A 25,770-nucleotide genomic window follows, 5' to 3' on the forward strand; every position below is an offset into this window, starting at 1 on the left:
TATCCCTTTAGTTTCATTAAAAATGGAAAGCAGATTCTACACCTAGAAAGAATAACCTAAATACTAGGTAACTGAAAACTTGAAAGTTTCAATAAAAAATAGGTAGATATAAGTTGGTTGATTTACAAATACATAGTATGGAAAATTTTAATGGACAATATGTAGATTTTAACTCTCAATCGCATATATATTCCATTGAATACTAGAAAAGATAGACAACAACAATTCAAAACAAAACTTCGATAACCAACACAATGGCACAACTTTCATCTCACTTATAGAATAGGAAGAGGAGAGAAAGTACAATGAATATAGACACGTGAAAAATACTATTTGGTTTGACTTTGTCAAATCATAGCCCTAACCTGATCAACTAGTGCACCATAGTTGCGTAAGAGTGCCAAGTAAGTGTGTCTCCATCAAAATATGAAGTAGAGCATGCAAGCATGCATCCCTTCCGTGAGATATGAGTCCTCTACCTAAAATGGGAATTTATCATGCATAAGTATTCTAATTGACTAAGGATATGTACCCTGTTAGGAAGAATAGATCATGAATTCTAAAAAGAACAAAAGAAAATCTCTAATAATATAAAAACGCCACCCAAAACTGAAATTGCTAAATTTGAAACAACGTCTAAACTTGAATTAATTGAAGGTGTGACTCTACGTGCCCTTAGCATGCATCCACCCTCTTCCAAAAAATAGTCTATTTCAATGTCTCATGTGGCATGCATGTTTTCTCTAACAAGAAATAGTTTGTATCACTGTCTCCTTCACTTTCATTCAACATGGTCATTACGAATGTAAGGAAATGGTGAAGGTGCCATATATGTTGTCTTCTCTACAGCCCCATTATTGGGAAGATCACTCGCTGAGCAACATGTAAAAAATATTAACACATACATTAGATATAGATCATAGAGGCATTAATAATGTGATGCATGTCTGGCCTAGAGCAAGGTTGCTTGGGAGCAAGAGTAGAAGCGGGAAGTGGGAGTGGAAGGAGTGAGGAGTGACATTTTCAAAAGCTATCAATTTGGGAGTGGATTTTATATCATATATATTTTTATATATTTTGATGCATAATATTAACAAAATCATGTAGAATGATTAATTTGTGATAAAAATCATAAAAAAAGTATTAAAACATATAACATAATTCATCTAGTAGTTATAATCTTCCTCAACCATAGGTCCACAAATTACATGTTCTCATTTATATAACATGTAATGGTGCACATAACCAAAATAACATCAAGTGCAATCCATATCGAAAATGAAAATACATCAACAAGTAGGCTCTTGATGGCCTCTAGCATCTAGAAAAATTATGCTACAACAAATACCTAGATATCATCAAAATCATTGTCTATATTGGGATCTTTGTAATTAATATTACCCTATAACCATTAACATAATATAGAAAAAATGTAACATGTAAAGTCGAGATTTTTTTTTGAGTGATGGGTACATTTTTAGTAGGGTCATGATTGAGGATTTTGACAACCAACATCACTAACATCAAGGTACATAGAGGGCTTGGTTCTCTTGGTTAAATATGAGTTCTTTACCCTAGTACATAACAAAATACAATGGAAACATTGCAATCCCCCCAATCCTGAAATCCTAAAAAACTAATAAGTCTGCTGCATTTTGAGTGAGATCTAAAATTATAGTTTCTACATATGAAATCTAATGAGGCTGAGACCACTCTCAAATATCTTGAGTCATTTCATGGTAATGTTAAAAATTTAAGTAAAATGATGAAAATGAAAGATAAAAAAAATGTCACTTTTACTTTAAGAATTTAACATTACCATGAATTGCATGTCAATACTAGGTCCATAGGTTTGAATATTAGTCTCCTATGGACCTAATATTACAATAGTTTTTTAGTTCTCCCTCTAACTCTAGATACTCCCATAATACTCCTAAACATCTATTTCTCCAACCCACTTATTTTTTTCCTCCATGTGTCAAATGTATTATATAAACAATTCCTTATAATACCCATATTGCTATACAACATATAAAAACCCTTTACTCTCCTATTATATGCTCAATAAATTATTTCATTTTTTCCTCATTTTTTATTCCCCAATATGAACGCACGTGATATGGTATTTCTTTGTGAGTGAAACTCTCGTGATTGATACTTACCATTATTAATTTGATAGATAAATTATCTTCTAAAACAAATGAGTAAAGAACTAGCGAAATTTGACATTTTCTTCACTTTGCATCAAATCAACAAACAAGATTAGACAATACAAAATGGTATTCGTTAGTTATTAGTTTTCAGAAGTTTTATTGTCTATGTCATAGTCTTACCAAAGGTTCTAGTATGAGCTGCATTGTAAAAACAATGTACATATGTTGTAATATTTGGAATAAAAAAACAAAGAGGTGACTGAGTCTAAGGACATGGATTGCAGAGCTAGGAATGGAGAATTCTTTTTAGGGATGATATCATTTATAGTGTAAATAAGAAACTTGAACTTGAAGATAGGAATTAAAGGCTTAGTGCTCCATGAACTAAAGGGGATGGTTCATGAGATTAAATCGCGTTAGGAAAATATTCAGCACCATGCTTTTTGAAATAATATAAGGAGCAAAAGGGAATAAAATTTATGGACTGATTGCAAGAGCAAGGACGCAGTAGGGAGGGACAAGAAACATGCTCCAAAATAAAAAGAGGCATTTGGAAGAGATTATGTGGATAGAGTGCTAGATTAAGTTTTACTGCAGACAAAAAAGATAAATATTGTATGATTACAATTTCCAATTATTGGGTTATGTTGCATTGTCATTGTAATAGATATGGATAAATAGAAAGTGCAATATGTGTTGTTTTGAATACATATGTGATGGAAATGTGAACTGATATTTTCCTAATTTTTATATTGATTGTGGCTATGATTATGCACGGGTACATGTGTCCTACGGGTCAACGAAAAAGTAAATAGATTAATATAGTATACAATAGTAATTACAAAGTATTTGAAGTTCAGACTGAAGAAGAGTCCCATAACATTTTTTCCTAAATTCTTAATGATATCATAAAAAAATAAATAAATGAAATTAAGGATCACAACAATCTATTCAAATTGAAAAAAAAATCAGTTAGAAAAATTGGGTTCTGAGAGTATTTGTATTAATGTGCAAATATATACCAGAGACTCTCTATTTGACATAGACTGTCAATCTGTACATTAAGATATTGCTAGGTCCCTATACTACTAGTGTAGCCCCTTATTGTTATTATTGCAACCCCCTTATGGTATTGTTATGCCCATGTAGTCTCCATGTTGTTATTATTGTGCTCCATAGAAACCCATTATTGTTATTGTTGTGCTCCTACAATATTATTGTTATGTAGGCTCTGATTATATTGGGACCACTTAGGCTCCTATATATATAAAGGAAGTATTTTCATTTGTATCATCCAAGAATTGTTCATTTGTGTAATGCAAAGGAGGTTCCCCCTCGAAGAGGCTGGTTCTGAAGTTGTTGATCTATCTTTTCTATATTTTTGTGAGTTGGTTTCTTAACATTTGGTATCAAAGCTTTCAATTCTAGGGTTTTGCTGCTACAAACCAGTCATTGTGGAATGTTCGCCATAACTTTTTTCTGTGATGTTTCAGAAGCTAAAAGAAAAACCCATTTGAAACGAAATCTCTCCTAACCTCGAGTCTGAATTTCAGATCTTGCGTCTCTATATTTTCAGAGATATGATCCAAGGAAGTTAGACTTTTTGTAGGATACCGAATTATATCTCAAACAGGTGACCTGAGGAAAATCAGCATAACTTTATTTATGAGAATTAGATTAAAATTTCCTAAGAAGTTACAGAAAGAGTACAATCTGTATTTTTCGGTATATTAATTTTAGGTCCTAAGGTCAAAACGTGACAAGTGGTACTTCATACAAGTTAGCTCTACTGAACCAGTCTATAATCAAGTCATCTTGGGTGATTTGGCATAATTTTTCCTTGGAGAATCCAATCTTGATAAGACTTGTGGGGTTGGAAATAAGACTTGCAGGGATACCGTAGGACACAATTTCAGACCTTGAAGATATAAAATTTCAGAGATACAACAGATTCAAGATTGAGCTACTAAAAGCAAGAAAAATAATGAATCGAATCAAGAAAATACAAACACCTAGTAAGAAAAATTGGATGGATTATTTGAAGAATGTGATTGAAGCTAAGATAAATAGTTTTTTATGTGCCATGGAAGCTAATATTGATGGTAGGGAATAATATTTGAAGAAATTCATGGAATATTTGAAGAAAGACATGGAAAGTTTTAAGGAAGGACAAAGCTGCTACAAGAAGGGCCTCCTAATGACGAAAAGGTAGTAGAGAAAAATCATGATGAGAAAAAAATAAATGTTAATCATGATGTCATAGAATCTAACATTGGATTGAAGACCCACCATATTCCAAAGATCGATATGAGGAAGTTTGATGGCAAGGATCCCATAACATGGATACTACAGATGGAGAAATATTTTTATCTACATGAGGTGCAACTATTACAAAAGGTACGTATTGCATCTTTATATTTAGAATTGAATCAATTTTTATGGTATCAAGGGATTTGTTCTCCTAAACCACTTACCACCTCATCAATTTTCACGGAGGAAATGATACCACATCATGAGGATACACAAAGAAACACCTTCTTTAGCCCATTGATAAATCTCAAACAAAAGGGTTCAATGGCAGAGCACATTGAGGACTTCCAAAAATTGAAAATAAGGTTAAATGATATTCCATAGAAGCAGAGGATTGATGTCTTCATAGGGAATTTAAATCAATTTTACATTTGCATCAAATCAACAAACAAGAATAGACAATACAAAAGGGTATTTCTAGTTATTAGTTTTCAAAATTTTTATTGTCGATGTATAGTCTTACCAAAGGTTCTAGTATGAGTTGCATTGTAAAAACAATGTAAAAAAAATATACATATGTTGTAATATTTGGAATAAAAAAACAAAGAGGTGACTGAGTCAAAGGACATGGATTGTAAAGCTAGGAATGGAGAATTTCCGTTAGAGATGATACCATTTATAATGCAAAGAAGAACCTTGAACTTGAATATAGGAATGAAAGGCTTAGTGCTCCATGAAGTAAAGGGGATGGTTCATTAAATTAAATCAAATTAGGAAAATATTCAGGTCCATTCATTTTGAAATAATATAAGGAGCAAAAGGGAATAAAATTTATGGACTGATTGCAAGAGCAAGGACATAGTAGTAAGGGAGGGACACGAAACTTGCTCCAAAAGAAAAAGAGGCATTTGGAAGAGATGATGTGGATAGAGTGCTGGATTGAGTTTTACTATAGACCAAAAAGATAAATATTGTATGATTACAATTTCCAATTAATGGGTTATGCTGCATTGCCATTGCAATAGATATGGATAAATAGCAAGTGCAATATGTGTTGTTTTGAATACATATGTGATGCAACTGTGAACCAATATTTTTCTAATTTGTATATTGATTATGGTTATGATTATGCATGGGCACATGTGTCCTACGGGTTGACAAAAAAGTAAATAGATTAATATAGTAAACATTAACAATTACAAAGTATTTGATGTTTAGACAGAAGAAGAGTCCCATAACATTTTTTCCTAAATTCTTAATGATATCATAAAAAAACAATAAATGAAGTTAAGGATCTAAATGATCTATTCAAATTGAAAAAGAAGATTGGTTAGAAAAATTTCGTTCTTAGAGTCTTTTTATTAATGTACAAATATATACCAGAGACTCTCTGTTTCACAAAGACTGTCAATATGTACATTAATATGTTGTTAGGTCCCTATACTACTAGTGTATCCCCTTATTGTTATTAGTGAAACCCCCTTATGGTATTGTTGTGCGAATGTAGTCCCCATGTTGTTATTATTGTGCCCCATAGAAGCCCACTATTGTTATTGTTGTGCCCCTACAATATTATGTTATGTAGGCTCTTATTATATTGGGACCATTAGACTCCTATATATAGAAAGGAGGTATTGTCATTTGTATCATCCAAGAATTGCTCATTTGTGTAATGTAAAGGAGGTTTCCCCCTCAAAGAGGCTGATTTTGAAGTCATTGATCTATCTTTTTGTCAGTTGGTTTCTTAACATTTGTTATTAGAGCTTTGGATTCTAGGGTTTTGCTGCTCCAAACAGGTCATCGTGGAATTTTCATCATAACTTTTGTTCTATGATGTTTCATAAGCTAAAAAAAACCCATTTGGTCTGAAATCTCTGTTAACCTCGGGTCCAAATTTCAGATCTTTTATCGCTATTTTCAGAGAAATGATCCAAGGAAGTTATGCTTTTTGCAGGATCCTAAATTATATCTCAAACGAGTGACGTGGGGAAAATTGTCATAACTTTCTTTCTAAGCATCAGATTAAAATTTTGTAAGAAGTTACAGAAAGGGCATAGTTTGTAGTTTTTTGTATAGTTTCAGGTCCTAAGGTCAAAATAGTGACAAGTGGTACTTTGTACAAGTTATCTCTACTGAACCAGTCTATAATCAAGTCATGTTGGGTGATTTGTCGTAACTCTTCCTTGGAGAATCCAATCTTGATCAGACTTGCGGGGTTGGAAAGAAGACTTGCAGGGATACCGTAGGATGCAATTTCAGACCTTGGAGATATAAAATTTCAGAGATACAAAAGATTCATGATTGAGCTGCTAAAAGCAAGAAAAAGAATGACTCGAATCAAGAAAATAGAAACACCTAGTAAGCAAAATTGGATGGATTATTTGAAGAATGTGATTGAAGCTAAGATAAATAGTTTTTTATGTGCCATGGAAGCTAATATCGATGGTAGGGAATAATATTTGGAGAAAAGCATGGAATATTTGAAGAAAGACATGGAAGGTTTGAAGGAAGGTGGGACAAAGCTGCTACAAGAAAGGCCTCCTAATGACGAAAAGGTAGTAGAGAAAACTCATGATGAGAAAAAGATAAATGTTAATTATGATTTCATAGAATCTAACATTAGATTGAAGACCCACCATATTCCAAAGACTGATATGAGGAAGTTTGATGGCAAGGATCCCATAACATGGATACTATAGATGGAGAAATATTTTGATCTACATGAGGTGCAATTGTTACAAAAGGTATGTATTGCATCTTTATATTTAGAGCTAAATCAATTTTTATGGTATAAAGGTATTTGTTCTCATAAACCACTTATCACTTGGTTAGTGTTCACGGAGGAAGTGATAGCACAATATGAGGATACAAAGAGAAACACCTTCTTTAGCCCATTGATAAATCTCAAACAAAATGGTTCAATGATAGAGCACATTCAGGACTTCCAAAAATTGAATATAAGGTTAAATGATATTCCAGAGAAGCATAGGATTGATGTCTTCATATGGACTGTAAAGGATAACTTTCAACATGAGGTTCGCCTTTGGGAACTTGATTAATTGGAGAAAGCATACAGGTTGGCAAGAAAAATTGAAAGCAAAATTATGGCAACAAGGAAGCCTACCACTCATAACTATAAAGATGGAAGTGTTGTTGCTCCTAGCCTTTCACCACCTAAAAGGTTGAGATGACAACAATTGGAAGAAAAAGGAGAAAATGACCTTTTCTACAGTTATGATAGCAAATACACTAAAGGCCATAAGTGTGCTGAGAAGAAATTATTTTACATTGATTATGAAGAGGAGGAAGAAAAGGATCAAGAAACATTAAAAGAAGAGGATATACACCAGGAACCAACCCCAGAGAAAGAAGAAATGAATCTGACCATACCTTGTAATGCATTGGTAGGAATTACCACTCCTCAAAATCTCAATATAGAAGGACATATCAAGAATAAAAAGGATAACCTCACTTTCACACAGAATCGAATGAAACAATAGGCAGATCAACATCACAGTGAAAGTTTTTTTGAAATAAGCAACTGGGTATTTTTACGACTACAACCATACAACCAAATTTCCCTCAAGCAAGATAGGAAGGATAATAAGTTATCACCAAAGTACTATGGTCCTTACAAAGTGCTACAAAACATTGGTACTATGGAATAAAAATTGGAGCTTCCTGCATCTTCCCGAGTGCCCCCAATTTTCCATGTTTCATGTTCAAAGAAGGTTATAGGTGATGCAGGAGCATCCAACACTCCTAGTCAAAAGGAGGAATCCAAAGTGAAGAAGGAGGAGGATGTGGACCATTGAGAAAACAAGGACAATTTCTGTTATAAGAGGAGCTATTTTGATGGAAACGATAAGTCTCTAGAAGACTTAATTAAATGTAATCTGCCATGTGCGATTAGTTTTGAGGAAAGGATGTGATCAGATCCTTTACAGTGATCTGATCCAATGTTTCCATATATATATATATATATATATATATATATATATATATATGTATATGTATATGTATATGTATATATATATATATCTATATATATATATGTGTGTGTGTGTGTGTGTGTGTGATGAACCTGCACGTTCATAGAGGAGATATAGGGAAATAGATAGAAACTGTGAAATCAAAGATAGATGCAATGTAGTCGATTATGAGACTATTCTAAGGCTGAAATTCCTTAGCTGTAATCGTACTATGTATATAATAGATATGTGTTATGGGTCTGCGTATTATGTCTCTTTTCAATTCTGTTATGTATATATGTGCCAAGGGCTTAAATCCCAAATTGTGAGTGCATTGATCGACCATCAATCACGGTAGGATCGATGGCGATCCAATGAAATTTTGTAATATGAGTGATGTTGTGTCTCAAGCAGAATGTGGCAGAGAAAATGAGTTAAGTGCAGAAATCAATCGAAGACAAGCTAAATTCTAGTTACACTAAGAAACAACAAAAACATAGTCCGATTTAGAAATCTGGACCTGAACGTTTATAGATGAGACTCTAAACCTTATCGAGTAAGGAATGACTAATCAAATTGGTGTTTTGAAGTGGTATAGGGTCTGACCATAGAGGGGAGTGAACATATATAAGGCGATGGATCCTAGACCGTCAGATCGAGAGTCTAGATCGACGGTCCAAATGTGATCGATGATCCCATGTCGGAGAAGTCAAAGAACAATGGAGGAGTGATGGCCGATACACCGATGAGCAATATGGCAATATCACCGATAAACCGATTGGCGATCAGGTATCGGGATTAGAGCAGTGCTATGGAGTAATTAATGGTGTGGACCCGCCGACAGTTATAGTTACAACTTATAAAGATTTGAGGTCTGGTTGTTAGGATCGGAGTGGAGTTTCCCTTTGTAAATCCCTTGACCGTGTTTTTTCTGATATATGTATTTATCGGGGCTTTAAGGCTTAAATGCATAATTTAAAGCTTCTGATGGTGTAAAAGACCCGATAGTGGAATGGTCCATGATTTAAAAGGCTTAGAGCCTAAAGAAATACTTTCGATAGGCTTTGTGGGCCATAACCCACAGGCCTCAAGATCGATATTTTTTTAAGGGAAAGGGATTTTGGTTAACCCCCAAGATCTCTACCCATTATTTGGTATCAGAGCAGAAGAATATTTTGCATGGAAAGAAAGGTTAAAGGATTTTCGTGAGAAGGAAGAAGGAGTGCAAGCAGAAGGGAAGGAGGTATAGTTGATAGAGCTGGAGATTTATGGTCTTACTGTCGCACAAAGAATAGCAATAGAAGGTGAGAAGATTGCAACAAACCTAGAGCATGGAGTGCTCATATGGTTCCAGAGGAGAGAACCTGAAGGATAACAAAAGACTGAGTGAGGAGAGCTTGGTGAGGTATCATGTAGCAGAAGGAAACTGTTACTGTAGAGGTTTGGTGGTAGCTCACAGAAGATCATGAAGGCAGTTCCACTGAAGAAGTGAAGTGGGTAGAATTGCTAAGGACAAGGAGAAGCATATGACCAGGAGGTCATAAATTTTTGTGCCTCGGGAGTCTGATGCAGGAGCATCTAGCACTCCTAGTCAAAAGGAGGAATCCAAAGCAAATAAGGAGGAGGACATGGACCATCGAGAAAACAGGGACAAATTCTATTATAAGAGGAGCTAGTTTGATGGAAATGATAAGTCTCTAGAAGACTTCATTAAATGTAATTTGCCATGTATGCGATTAGTTGAGAGTTTTGAGGAAAGGATGCGATCGGATCCTTTACAGTTATCTGATCCAATGTTTCAATATAAATATATGTGTGATGAACCTGCGCGTTCATAGAGGAGATATAGAGAGATAGATAGAAACTTTGAAATGAGAGATAGATGCAATGTAGTCGAGTATGACACTATTCTAAGGCTGAAATGCCTTAGTTGTAATCATACTGTGTATATAATAGATATGTGTTATGGATCTGCGTATTATGTCTCTTTTCAATTCTGTTATGTATATATTTTCCGAGGGCTTAAATCCCAAATCGTGAGTGTGTTTATTGACTGGCGATCCAATGAAATGTTGTAATATGAGTGATGTTGTGTCTCAAGTGGAGTGTGGCAGAGAAAATGAGTTAAGTGTAGAAATCCATCGAAGACAAGTTGAATTCTAGTTACACTAGGAAACAACAAAAACATAGTCCGATTTAGAAATATGGAGCTAAAAGTTTATAGATGAGACTCTGAACCTTATCGGGTCCGGAAGGACTGATCAGATCGACGTTTTGAAGTGGTATAGTGTCTGACCATAGAGGGGAGTGAACAAAAATAAGGCAATGGATCCTGGACCATTGGATCGAGAGTCTAGGTCGTCGATCTAGATGCGATGGGTGATCACATGTGAGAGAGGTTAAAGAGCAGTGGAGGAGCGATGGCTGATACGCTGATGAGAAATATGGTGATATCGCCGATAAACTGATCGAAGATCAGGTATTGGGATCAAAGCAGTACTGTGGAGCAATTAATGGTATGGACCCGCCGACAGTTATAGTTGCGGCTTATAAAGATTTGAGGTTCGGCTATTAGGATCAGAGTGGATTTTCCCTTTGTAAATCCCTTGCCTGTGTTTTTTTTTTTATATGTATTTATCGGGGCTTTAAGGTTTAAATACATAATTTAAAGCTTTTGATGGTGTAAAAGACCCGATAGTGGAATGGTCCATGTTTTAAAAGGCTTAGAGCCTAAAGAGACACTTCCGATAAGCCTGTGGGCCCATAACCCACAAGCCTCAAGATTGATTTTTTTTAAGGGAAAGGGATTTTGGTTAACCCCAAAGATCTCTACCCATCATTTGGTATCAGAGAAGAAGAAGATTCTGTGTGGAAAGGAAGTTGAAAGGATTTTCGTGAGAAGGAAGAAGGAGTGAAAGCAGAGGAGAAGGAAGTATAGTTGATAGAGCTGGAGATTTATGGTCTTACTGTCGCACAAAGAATGACAATGGAAGGTGAGAAGATTGAAGCAAACCTAGAGAATGGAGTGCTCATATGGTTCCAGAGGAGAGAATCTGAAGAATGCAAAAAGTCTGAGTGAGGAGAGCTTGGTGAGGTATCATGTAGTAGAAGGAAACTGTTACTGTAGAGGTTTGGTGGCAGCTCATAGAAGATCATGAAGGCAGTTCCACTAAAGAAGTGAAGTGGGTAGAATTGATAAGGATAAGGAGAAGCATATGACCAGGAGGTCATAAAATTTTGTGCCTCGGGAGTCTGATGCAGAAGCATCTAGCACTCCTAGTCGAAAGTAGGAATCCAAAGTGAAGAAGGAGGAGGACGTGGACCATCGAGAAAATAGGGACAAATTCTGTTATAAGAGGAGATTGTTTGATGGAAATGATGAGTCTCTAGAAGACTTCATTAAATGTAATCTACCATGTATGCGATTAGTTGAGAGTTTTGAGGAAAGGATGTGATCAGATCATTTACAATGATCTGATCTAAAGTTTCCATATAAATATATGTGTGATGAACCTGCGTGTTCATAGAGGAGATATAGAGAAATAGATAGAAACTGTGAAATGAGAGATAGATGTAATGTAGTCGAGTATGAAACTATTCTAAGGCTGAAATGTCTTAGCTGTAAACATACTGTGTATATAATAGATATGTGTTCTGGGTCGGCGTATTATGTCCCTTTTCAATTCTGTTATGTATATATGTGCCGAGGGCTTAAATCCCAAATTGTGAGTGCGTTGATCGACCATCGATCACGGTAAGATCGATGGCGATCCAATGAAATGTTGTAATATGAGTGATGTCGTGTCTTAAGTGGAGTGTTCGAGTTAAGTGCAAAAATCCATCGAAGACAAGCCGAATTCCAGTTACACTAAGAAACAACAAAAACATAGTCCAATTTAGAATTCAGACCTGAAAGTTTATAAACGAGACTCTGAATCGTATTGGGTCTAGAAGGACTGATCAGATCAACATTTTGAAGTGGTATAGGGTTCGACCATAGAGGGGAGTGAATAGTGATAAGGCGATGGATCCTAGACCATCGGATCGAGAGTCCAGATTGACAGTCTAAATGCGATCAACGATCGCATGTCGGAGAGGTCAAAGAGCAATGGAGGAGAGATGGCCGATATGCCGATGATTGATATGGTGATATCGTCGATAAACCGATCAAAGATCGGTTATCAGGATTGGATTAGTGTTGTGGAGCAATTAATGGTGTGGACCCGCCGACAGTTATAGTTGCGGCTTATAAAGATTTGAGGTCCGACTGTTAGGATTGGAGCGGAGTTTCCCTTTGTAAATCCCTTGACCGTGTTCTTTCGATATATGTATTTATTGGGGCTTTAAGGCTTAAATGCATAATTTAAAGCTTCTGATGGTGTAAAATACCCGATAGGGGAAATGGTCTATGATTTGAAAGGCTTAGATCCTAAATAGATGCTTCTGATAGGCCTATGGGCCCATAACCCACAAGCCTCAAGATTGATATTTTTTTAAGGGAAAGGGATTTTGGTTAACCCTCAAGATCTCTACCCATCAATAGGTGACAAGGTCCCAGTTCAAACAATATTGTCAGAACTTGACGTGGAAGGAAAAATCATATTTGAACCTGAAGCATTCATAGAAACAAGAACCCTACAACTACGAAATCGATCAATTTCAGAGTATCTCATCAAGTGGAAGAACATACCCACTGAAGATTTGACATGGGAGGATCAGAATTTTATATAGAAGCATATAAAACTATTCAAGCATTGAGCACAACTCATTTTGAAGTTGAGGGGCATGTTAGGTCCCTATACTACTAGTGTAGCCCCTTATTATTATTAGTGCAACCCCCTTATGGTATTGTTGTTCCCATGTAGTCCCCATGTTGTTATTATTGTGTCCCATAGAAGCCCACTATTGTTATTGTTGTGCCCCTACAATATTATTGTTATGTAGGCTCTAATTATATTGGGAACACTTAGACTCCTATATATAGAAAGGAGGTATTGTGATTTGTATCATCCAAGAATTTTTAATGTAAAGGAGGTTGGCCCCTCGAAGAGGCTTATTTTGAAGTTGTTGATCTATCTTTTCTATATTTCTGTGAGCTCATTTCTTAACATATATTTGATTACAAAATACTATTTTGGCAGGAAAACAATATGTGAAAGATAAAACGAATGTACTTGGGCCGATTATGTATTGTTTTAGTGCTTCTATAAGATTTATCCTTTATTGTATAAGAGCCTCCATTCCTTCCATAGGGAGAAGTGTCGAGGAGCTACTAAGTGTTGGCTGGAAAATTTCCCTAAGGTAAGGGTTGATGGCCTCAACATAGCATAACAAGATAATCAACAAAGAGCAGTCAAGCAAGCATGCCAAACATATGAATTACTAAATGTGGACTTGAAAACATACTCGAAGGTCCTACGTTTGATGATGTACCTGTAGCGTCCAAACCCTCTCCTTCCTCCAGAATGAGCAGGCCTACAATTTAATTCATAGAAGCATATACATGATAGATAATTCAATGTGCATACACAAAATATATGTTAAATCATCACATATAAACATTTAAATTACTACTCATGAGACAATAACTTATCAGGAGCAATACATGAGATTCTTTATTGATTAACAACAATAAGTACAGGAAAGGTACAACTTGATCCAAGCCAAAACACCAACGAAGCCTTCCTCTAGATGTATCTAGCCCGAGACATGAAGATAACCTCTCTAAAAAAGCGATATACTATAAGGATGATGAACATATAGGGTTTCCATAGAGACTGGGAGTGTAGGAGGCATGGGAAAGTCAAACTTGATCTGGGAGAAAAAATGGGTATAATGTCGATAGCCCTTCTCTTATGTTTCTTAGGCCTACCCAAGGGGTGTATATATACTACCTGAAATTAGTTAATTTAGTTATGCTACGAGCTCCTGTAGGTGGGCTCTCGGCTAAACCCATGAACCACTCCTGAAAAATAGCATATTTTTTTTTTCATATTTTAAAAGGTATATGTGGGTATAAAGCTAGAGGACCCACATATGTACATATTTTAGTGTGGGAAGAGTCACACATGGAATTTAAAATAATTTTTTTTAATATAAGATTAAGTCTGCATGGAAGAAGGCTACCCAGGGCCATATAAGAGCATCACGTCTACGTGAGTGCTAAATGATGCTATAACATTGAGAAGGTTTCTGAGAAATCTAGAATATTTGGTGTGTGGTAGGTGAGGTGGAAGCCCAATGTAAGTTGGCTCTAAGCTTCTATCATATAAGAACTACAGGAGCACCTGTGCCACCATGTGAGGAATTCCCTACTTGAAGGGAAATAAGCACCATGGGAATGCCTCAGTATGACTTCAAAAAAGTGGCAAGGTGCTCATTTATATCTACAGGAGAAATGAGTTCCTGCAAGAAGCCTGTAATCGAGAGGATTAGTTCAAGGGCCATGACACAACAATTCTTGAAAAATAAGAAAGGATGTTCAATGTCGAGTAAAGGGGAAAAATAGTGAATTTATAAAGAGAATTGGATAAGGCTTATATTATTACAATTAGGACCATGGGTAGGAAAACCTATGAGTGGGCCAGCACGATTCTCCTATTGTATGATTGGACATCACACATGGATTATCTGCATGGTTCACATGACGAGGTGTGTAATGGAGAGTTGGTAGGACATAGTAATAGTTACATAATAGCATAAGAAAAGTAGTGCCGAAATCCATTTACTTCAAGATAGGGAGGTCAAGCCATATTCATTTGTAGTCACTTCGAGTTGGTAGCAGTGTTGTCGGAAGGTTGGGTAATTGAGAGGTTACAATTTTTTCAAATTTTTTCTGGATTCGATGTCCAACTTAATATTTGGACGATTATATAATCGAGAGGTTAGACAATCAGGTGTTTTTTTATGGCAATTATTCTATTGTGAGCCAATTAAACCATATTCAAGCAGTTTCATTAGGTCGGAAAATTTTAAGGTCGAGAAGTCCGATAGTTCAATACTCGAGAATATTGAATTCTAGTGGTTGGGTAGTTTGACAGTCAGTCAATACTTAGGTCTGAAGTTCATTTTGATTATTTATAAAAAATTTAGTCACTCGGTGTTCTAAGTTGGGTGGACGGAAGGTCGGGTCATTTAATAGTCGGGTGGTTTCATTAAGTCGGTAGTTTCACAGTCAGGAATCGCTGAATTCAGGAGGTTGGGTAGTTTGATAGTCAACAATGTTGAAGTCAGAGGTCAGATCAATTATTTATAAAAAATTTGTAACGACTCCTTGTTGGTAGTTGAGTGGTCGGAAGGTCAGGTAGTCAGAAGGTCATATTTCTTTTTTACAAAATGTTTCTAGATCCGACTTCCAACTAAATTTAAAAAATAAATAAATTTATTTAAGCGTTTTGGTTTTATGCATTTTGTGATGAACAAAAGAAAATTTTTTAGAATAAACAAATAAAGGAGACTATAATTTCAGTAATTGATTCTGAAAGCATGAAAAGTACAAGATTACTGTTGAGATTGTCACATCTTTTTGTTTTTTGAGAGTCGAACGTAGAGTCAAGAGGCCAGACAGTCAGACATTTTTTTGGCTTTTTTATGATTCGTTTATTCTATCATGACCTGGAGTAGACCATAGTTGTGTGAACTCACTAGGTTTAGTAGTTTGATAGTTTGGAAATGCCAAGGTCGGTAAGTCGGCCAGAAGTCTAGCAATGATGAGGTTAATAGGTCGGCTAGAAGTTTGGCAATGTCAAGTTCGGTAGGTTGAATTGATTATTTAAGAAAAAATTATGGTCAGTTCGAGTTCCTAGTCGTGTGGTCGGAAGGTTGGGTACTCAGGAGCTTGTATTTTTTTTACAAAATTTTCCTGAATTTGACCAGTGACTTAAGTCTTCAAATATATATATATATATATATCTATATATATATATATATCTATATATATATATATATATATATATATATATATATATATATATATATATATATATATATATATATCTATATATATATATATATGTAGATATAGATATATAACATTATTTAAGTATTTTGTTTTTATTGATTTTGTGACACAGAAAAGGAAAAAAATATTGTTGTAAAAATGACAACAAGAATGCAAATTATTCGGTGAATATTTAGATTATAAGTTTCATACCAAATAATTACAGAACAAAGAAATATAGAAAACTAGATTTTCCTCTGTCCAACAAACTGTGAAAAGAGTTTACTGTGTGCACACTGGAAATTATTTTCTTGACTCTCAGCTCAGTTATTGATATCATAAGTCTATATGGTATATGACACTATAAAGTCTTTCTAGAATTTCAGTAACTGATTCTCAAAGCCTATATTCCCTGTTTGTTTGTGTTTACATTTATATCTTGTTACAATTGTATTAAGAGAAAAACACTAAAGACAATTGAATACAAGAACATAGTGTAGCAAGGAAACAAAAATGCTAGCAACAACATATTCCAACTCTTATATGACAAAAATGGAATGTTCCATTACAATTGCATTTAAACAAATTCAACAAAAAATCGTATGTCTTTTTGAGGCAAAAAAGTTGAAGCTATTCAAAAACATGGAAACAAATTGCTAAATATACAACAAATGTCAAGTGGACAAGCAATGCACATTTTTCTATGTTTTTCTTTGTATTCAATTACTAAAAGAACAATTTTCATGAACACTGATCGAGATGGAGAAATAACATATGTTTTGAAATGACCTACTTTGTTAGAACGATAATTTGATAACTCTAGGTTCTCTAGTTGCAGTTGTATTTATAGCTAAATACTTGACACAAATGAATATAAGAACATAGTAATTGACAAAGAATCTTTTGACAAAATGTGCAAGTGTTTGGCGAATTCCTTGTGCTAGCTTTGTGTATAATTAATCTTCCGCTGGGACTCTGGGCATACCTATTGTGCAACTAAGGTTCAACATGGAATCCACCTTCATGTTGTTCTTCATCATATAGGCATACCAATTTTCCTGATCATAATGAAACATATACATAACAATAAACAATAGATCAATGAAAACTAGTGGAATGTATCTTATTGAGGAAACATGTACAACAAAGATCAAAAGAATAGTAATTTTAATGTGCCATATACATTAAGAAGAAATAGATGGTCTACTATCTTATAAGCATTGTGAATGTGAATAGGGATCAAGGAACAATTATGAATTAAACAATTGATATGCTTGCATTCAATTTAAATAAGTAATTGTTGACAGGTGGCAAACATCCTCTTGGAGAAAGTCAGTATGTGCTTGATCAAAGTTCCATTTGTTTTAGTAATGTAGCACCTGTAACAAGGTCCCACTATCTCTAAAACTAAAATTAAACTAATATCGATAGTTCAATCTGGCCATTGATGACCATGAATATAATATTTTGCAAGATAATCAAAATTTTGTATTTGGAAAATTTGGGCCACTTCTGTTACATAGCACAATAGATATTCTATCTTTAATAATTGAAGAAACTGGCCCATGAAAATGTGCATACAAATTCTCACCTAGACACCTTGACATATTTTCAATACAAAAAATATTACTTGAAAAAGGTTTGTAGATCTATGGACAAAATATCAATGATTGTGATCACTTTTTTTTTGAGTCTATTTGTAAACTTTCACTATGTTTCGATATGTCTAATATGGAAAAAACAAGCATACACGTCTTTAATAATTGTTTCACTTGCAATGATAATACTGCTACCAATTGCTTAAAGCAACACCTGGATACTAGAAATATTGAACAAGAGCAATGTATCAATGATTCACGAGCTTATACTATAAACTCATTACTTCCATACACATATCCACATATAGAGGAAAATGGTTTTGCAATACAATGAATCTGTGAACTATTTGATGTTAACATATATATCTACAATATAGAAACAAAAGATATTTTCTTGAGATTATGTTCATAAAACACTTGCTCCAAAGTCCTCTATGTTATGCAACCAATATCAACTACAATGCTCATTTAACCAATGATTTAATCAATCTAAATACCAACAATTAAAGGGTTTAAATGCATATAACAATATGCATAATATCATGAAATTTAAATTCCTAATTGGAATTGAATTCACATGATTGTACAGATAATTTTTCGTATTTTGATACTATCTAGCCAATTTTTTTAGTATTTTCTAGAATATCTACACTTGCATAATTTAACGTAAATTAATAAAAAATTCCATGTGATAGACGAGAGAAAATTCACTTACATTTGAGTACTGTATTGCAATGATAAACAAGGAATAAATGAATCTACAATTTTTTAATTTATGATTATAAAAAGATGTAAATTTCAAAATTTCCATAAGGAATCTTAAACAGAATTATCAAACACTCATTGAGAATCAAACAACACAAATCATAGAGTAAAATCAGAGGCATTTATTAAGTAATTAAAATCATGCATTGACTTAAATGACACAATTCATTACACATGAGCTGAAAATGGTATTGAAAAAAGATGGCATTTAAAAATTGATTAAAAATATTCAATTATGAAATATTCACTGATTCAGGACCCTTTGCATTAATGCATAAATGTCTATAATTGCTCAAATGCAATAAAATAAAATAGGTCTTGGAACATGAAAATCAACATTTTTTTTTTTTTTTCTGAAACTAAAGACTGAATTATAAAATGTTGTATGTTCAATTGAAATCTCACAGTAAAGCAGGGATATTCACCTCATCTTCAGAGTATTCATATATAATTGATACTAAGTAGCAGGTTAGGTGCATGTACTTCGACATAAGTTTCCCATGTGAATATAACTCATACAGTGTAGAGAAATAAATAGGAGGAAACTGATTGATGTTAATATGACAATAGGAAATTAATCCTTGTGCCTCGAGTCTTCTTCTAATATTTGAAATCAAACTTGGAAATAAGCTTGATTTTCTTAAAATGCAGCTGCAAAAATATTTTGAAACTTTGTTGTGTCAAAACTGTAATGTTTTTTATTTCTAATTGGTCCTTGGCAACAGATCTTTTGTTGGAAGTTTTAATTCTCCTGGAACATCTTCCTTTAATGACTTACTACCTGATAGGTCAAATTCTTCTATAAAGCATGTTCCTTTTTCCCAAATTGATAAACATTACTCATATGCGGTTTGTATGCATGCTATGATTTCTCTTTTCTCTCTCTCCCTACAACTTAGCAAAGCAAACAACCTTTTGTCTCTCTTAGAAACTCTTGGAATTTTAGTAGATTGAAATTCGTTTTCCCAGTCAAGTATAGAGAGAAACTTCCTTTTAGTTGATTTGTATTCTTCTACTAACGAATCAATTCTTTCACTTAAATATTTAATTTCATGATAAACCATTGATATTTTATCCATTTTTTTAATAGAACTTTGATTGATCTTCCGTAAAATTAGAAAAAAATTTAAAGCTTGATCTTTGAAAATATTGAGACTCTATGTTTCCTGTTGAATCTCATTCACTTGATATTTAAGAGATTTAATTTTGTGTTACAAAGCTGTGACAATAATGGCAGAATTATTTTCTACTTCTTCCTTCCAAATACGGGTTTGATCTTCATGTAATTTTCTCAATTCATGAATCTCTTGTTCATGTTTTTGCATTCGCTTGCTAAAATTGTTTATGAAGATATTTTTGTAGGTTTTCTCTTTCTAAAGTAAATAATTGAATGAAATTAGCAGAATATTCCAACCAGTTTCTTCACTGAACAATTCATTTTTCTTCAATTTTTACTCCAAAAATTTAATTTTCTGTAAACTATCATCATATGAAGCTATGATCTCATTCAAACGATACTAATTGTAATTGAAAAAGCTCTTAAATATTTGTAATATTCCTAAGCTTTTTATTTTATGTCTCCCTGAGCTTTTTAGCTGAATTTAGATACAAGTTTGAGAGTATCATGTTTCCTTTTCTTTGTTATTGGGATAAATTATTTTATTTGACTATTAAAATAATAATATGTCAAAGATGGAATAGTGTCTGCAATTGGCTCTCATTCAGAAACCGATGTAAACAAGAATGATTCCGAAGGAATCTTTGTAGAAATTGGTTTTACTGATGCCTCAGGAGATACAGTAGATATAGTATCCATTTTACTCTATGATTCCATTTTTTGCTCATTTTCCTTGGTACTGGTTTTAGTAGATACTTGTTTTATCTTCTCCTTAGGTACTTCCATTTTTTTGACTTCTGCACTTTCTGTCTTCTCTTGCTCAGTTTTCTCTGGAGAATTAATGACAATAATCTGATGTTCAATTATTTCTTCTTTTTTTGGAGTCTTTTATCTTCCTGTAGTTTCCCATTCCTCTTTCAAATTTTGTATTGATGCGGATTCAACTTCTTCACCTATGACAACAAAACCTTCTAATTTTTCAATTTTTACTACTTTTCCCTTCTAAGAAACAATAGAAGCCTCTGAAGTGAGTTCATTAAAATTAAATTGCCAAAATTCAGTATACTTTAACTCTTTCAAATGAAATGTTGAGGTGTAGATCCTTTTCCTTTAAAAAAATTGCATAAAGTTCCTCTTTAAATTCTTTCAATTGTTGTCGTGATTCACATGTAGGACTTTGCCTCTTTGGACAATGTTCTAAAAATCATCAATGCATATAAAACCCTCATTGAAAGGTGGTTCTCGATGAACAATTTTTTTTAATATAACTAACTTTTATATAATAATGGCCAATGAAACCTTGGGGATCATATTCATAATGGGGAAAAGTAAATAACCAAATTTCCTCAAGCAATTTGGCTTCTATGATTACATGCCCTTTGTCTCGGATATTAATGTCACCAAAATTTATTAGGAAATTAGGCCATAGTTTCTTTTTCAACTTATTTGGCTTGCTCGTCCAAAACAACTTCATTAGACACTTCTCTCAAAACAAGTCTTTCTAGAATATATCATGGCATAAGATGGGGACCAACTTAACTGCCAAAAAATATGATGTAGGAAAATAATTTTCAACAAACCAATGACCTATTGATTCTAGCCCTTCTTTTAGACTATCAATTACTGTGGGAGGTATTGTTCCAAACAACACTTGATGCAACTAAATCAAAACATAGTGGTAAATATCATAAAAATGGTATTTAAAATTAGACTCCCATAGAATAGGAGCATAATTTTAAATTGGTAGTTGATAATCAGATGGGTAATTCTATCTCATGACGGGAGATGGCACTGGGGCAATAACAACATCTAACAAATAGGAAGACATTCAAAAGACATAATTGAACTCGAGGGGAGATGAAACTGACAACTTCACGAAATATGTGATATTCTGTCACACCAGGTCAACCCAGTTTAGGTGTTTCCCCTCATTAAAAATGCTATGGATTATTGGGATCCATTTAATTCTATAATGCTCAGGATCTTTTTCCCCACACAATCTACTTATCATTTTAATAAGAAATCTAGCAGGATTCTTAAAAATAGCTATTGGATAGTCATTTTTTCCTTTGAGCTTGAAACCTTTTGCTTCTTGTCTCAACCATTATTCAATTAATATATCATAATTCTCTTGACATTTCTTCAAAATAATACTTCGAAACTTATGAAGGAACTTAAAACTAAGTTGCATTTGTGGGGGACCGAGCTTATATATGGTCGATAACACTTCATACTTCCAGGAGGCTATCACAATTTCTTGATGGTCAGATATTGTTCGAGTTTTAATATCAGTGCAACAGAGAATCCATGAAATCATGTCATAATAGGGAAAAATTTTGGCCCTAGTTGATACTTTATGTAACTATGTTTCTTTGATTGCTTTGAACCATTTTTTCTTTGTTTCAGTGTTATAGACATTTTTGTGCCTTACAGCATTGAGCATGAAATGTCCATAATCTAAGGGATCCAAAGTCCCTAAACATGTTGTTCCTACCCCTAGAGGAACAAGGCTAACAAACCACAGCAATTCACAGAAGTTCTCCACCAGAAACTGCTCAAAAACAAGTCAATTCAGGATCATTTCAGTGGCTACACTAGCTGTTTGCGCTGAATGTCAAAGCCAACACTGGCTACCTGCGTTGAATGTCAAAGGGAACACTGGCTACCTGCGCTGAACGAGAGTGGACATGTGGCAAGCTCATTTCTCAAGGTGTCAAAACCCAGGAAGCTTCCAAAATGACACTTGCCTCAGGGAATTCGACTGGTGATGAGTAAGAGGTTCCAAATCTCCAAGTGGAATCAAGAACTGACAGAGGGAGAGGACACTAGTTAGATCTCAAGCTGACTCATCCTCTCTCCAAGCATCTATATATGGATCTCTCCTCCATGAGATATAGAGGCTGGAATTTTGTTATTGCAAAGAATTGCTGTTGGTTTGAGATTGGAATCATTGGGTGCTTAATGCTTTGAAGGGGGTGAAGATAGGAATTCCATTTACTGGGAAGGAGATGTTGGATTGGAGCCCTCTGGGTTGTATCTCTTCCTGAACCTTGTTATTCATCAATAAAGCTATGTTGGTTTCTCCTATATGCTGATGTATTTTTGATGTATGAATGCATTAGTATGTTTAGCTTATTTCTAAGCCTAAACTAGTCATGAATGTGAATATCTGTCTTTGTGTAGTGTTCTTCTCTTGTCGCAAGTAGTTGTTCTCTTGTGATCTTACAGGAACCCGTTGAAGCTGGACAAGCAAGAAGGCAAGTAGCTGTTCTCTTGTGATCTTGCATGAACCTGTTGAAGCTGGGCGAGTGAGAAGGCAAGTAGCTGTGAACTCCCAAAGAGAAGAGAGACCGGATCGAGGGGCAAACGGAAGACACCGGTAAGTCTATTGATCTCTCTTCTTTCACATTTCATAAAGGAAGAAACCAGAATAGCTGTCTCTGTTTGTTGCTAAGGCACTGTCACACCTTAGGTGGATAGGATCGTCCTGCATAGGCATTTTTCCCCACAACAAATTGGCGACTCCACTGGGGAAATTTGTTTAGTCATTTTATTTGTGTTTCTATCATTGTTTGTTTCATAGACTTGGCAGCAACAATCGAACTACATCTGCTTTTCCCGGATGCAAAGTAGACAGTTGCTGCTTTGATCCAATTACTGGACTTGTCTATGATCTGAACAATGGACTCACAAATGATTTGGTGATCCTTTGTGATAGATCTTAGTACTCCCTCAAAGCATCCCTTTGATTGCACCTTGCTTGTTGCTTTTATTTGGCCTAAAACAGTGAATTAAATAGCAATCTGTGACCCAGAACCTGTGAGAAACAAAAGTTTCTCCTTCAGCGCAGACTCAGTGAAGGGATTCTGCATTTCAACGCAGTTCCCGTGAAGGCTACCTGCGCTGAATGTCAAAAACCCTGTGTTGAGGATGCGCTGAACCAGTTTTCCCTTGTGCAGCTGGGGTTCTCTGCTCTGTTTTGCCTTGTTTTGATCTCTGATTTTTGCAGCCTGTAACCAGCATAGGTACCAGTCTGATAACTCCTTTTCTCTGCTTAGATTCTGCCTCCTTTTGTACAAAAAGACTGTGAGTGTTTTTATGTGTTTGTGGCGCCATTTACAGTTTTCCTTTGCATGAGTGAAATAGTCATCCTGTAGCCCTTGATTCAGATCTGTTGATTGTGATCTTGGAAGAGAGTTCATTGGCTGTTTGCAGATTGATTATACATTTACTCTTGCTTATTGGTTTGAGTTTGTCTCTTTTAAGTGTCGAAACAAGTATTCATTTCGAAAATCGTTAAGTGTTGTAATCTCTTCTACCCTCTCTGATTTCGAAAAAGTAAACTTGTTTGTATTTGTCATTTAAAAGCAAATTCAAAGTTGTACAAAAAGCTTTCTTTGTAGGCATCAATACTAAGAAAGCGGAAAACAAACACCTGCATTGTGCATTTGCATCTTGATAGTTTGCATGTTGGATTTAGGAAAAGTGCATTAGAGTGTGCTGATTGCTCTTTGAGAAAAGATGGTGTCTTTCTTTTCCCTTAGTAGCTAGGATTTTCAAAGTTGAAAAGATATAAAGCTTGCTTATCATCTTTAGATTGCATTTAGGAATTGTATCATACATCTCGTGGTGAACCTTGAAAGGCAAACTTCTAAAAAGATCAACCTAAAATAAATTGAATGAACTTAACAACGCTTTGCAACATAACGCACAACATAGAGGTCTAGGCTAGAGACATGTTCCGGCGTCGTTAAGCCTGGTGACTGTCGATCCGTGGATGGTGGGTGATTCCTCCTGAGGGACGATAGCGCCAATACGGATTGTGCTCCCACGTACCGTCGCGTATATATTGGGAGACCCCTATAGGCATAAAACCTTTATCCTTAGGAAGCCGTGTCGGCAGCCCTACTGATCGCAATGCACTGAACACAGCATTCAGGAAGATCGACCGCCCGTACCCTAAAAAGTATTCTGCGGTTTTGCGAAAAGTTTGGCACACCCTCTGCCTAGAACTCCAGAGCAGTTCCTTTTGGCCTTTTTCAGACTCTATAACGAAAAAAGTCCATCCGAGCATTTGTCACTTCGGGCTCATTAAAACATCGAAGGAGACTAGAGTCATCTTTAGCTTTTTCTCGACTCTTTAAAACTGAAAAAGCAAGTTGTGTCTAAAAGCGTCTAAAAAATTCATTTAATTCGGAAACACACTTTCCCCTTTTGTATTTTGGTTGATCGAGTAATCCGTAATCGTGGAAGAAAGTCAATTGAAACCCTGTCGTTCGCGGAGGCTTACGAGTCAACCATCTTTGTCTCCGGAATCGAAAACAGTACGGACAAAGCGAACTCGTTTAACCGGTTCGAAATCTCCTATCAAAGTTAGAACAAGTGTTCCAACAACATCTGAGATTCCGGTTACTCCAAACATTTCTGGAAACCCTGCCTCTATAGAAGAAGTTCAACAGCCACAGAGGGACAGTAACACTGATCCTAGTCTGGGGGCAAATACTTGCCTTACTGAACCAATCCCATCTGTGACCGGTTCGGAGAGTCTTGCTCCTCAAACAACTGTCGCTGTCGATTCAACCCCTTCTTCGGCACCAGAAATATTTTACGGACCTGACGGTCTTCCCCTTCCACCTGGTTTGATTGCGATAGAGGAGATTGTAGAAGATCCGCAAGCAAGCACTCCAACTCATTTTGGAGTCGGGGTCACTCTATTTCCTTCATCAGAAGTTAGTCTACGACAAGTGGAAGTTCCTGTAGAATCGCTAAGCAATATCTTGGATAGACTCAAAATGTCTGAACGACCGTCAACATCTAGGACTGTGTCGAATGACACAGCGACAGCAGAAGCCCCTGCCGTCACTCCGACAATGTTTGCCGGCATACCGTCTGTCCCGACTAGCTCACAACCGCTAGAAGGAGTCCACCAAGGGACTATTTCGACAGTGTGGTCCGTTCCAGTTTGTTCCTCCGGAAT

Source organism: Pinus tabuliformis, chromosome 8 (genome assembly GCF_031772625.1).
Source record: "Pinus tabuliformis cultivar Carrire ecotype Pingquan chromosome 8, CPIR1, whole genome shotgun sequence".
Taxonomy (NCBI): domain Eukaryota; kingdom Viridiplantae; phylum Streptophyta; class Pinopsida; order Pinales; family Pinaceae; genus Pinus; species Pinus tabuliformis.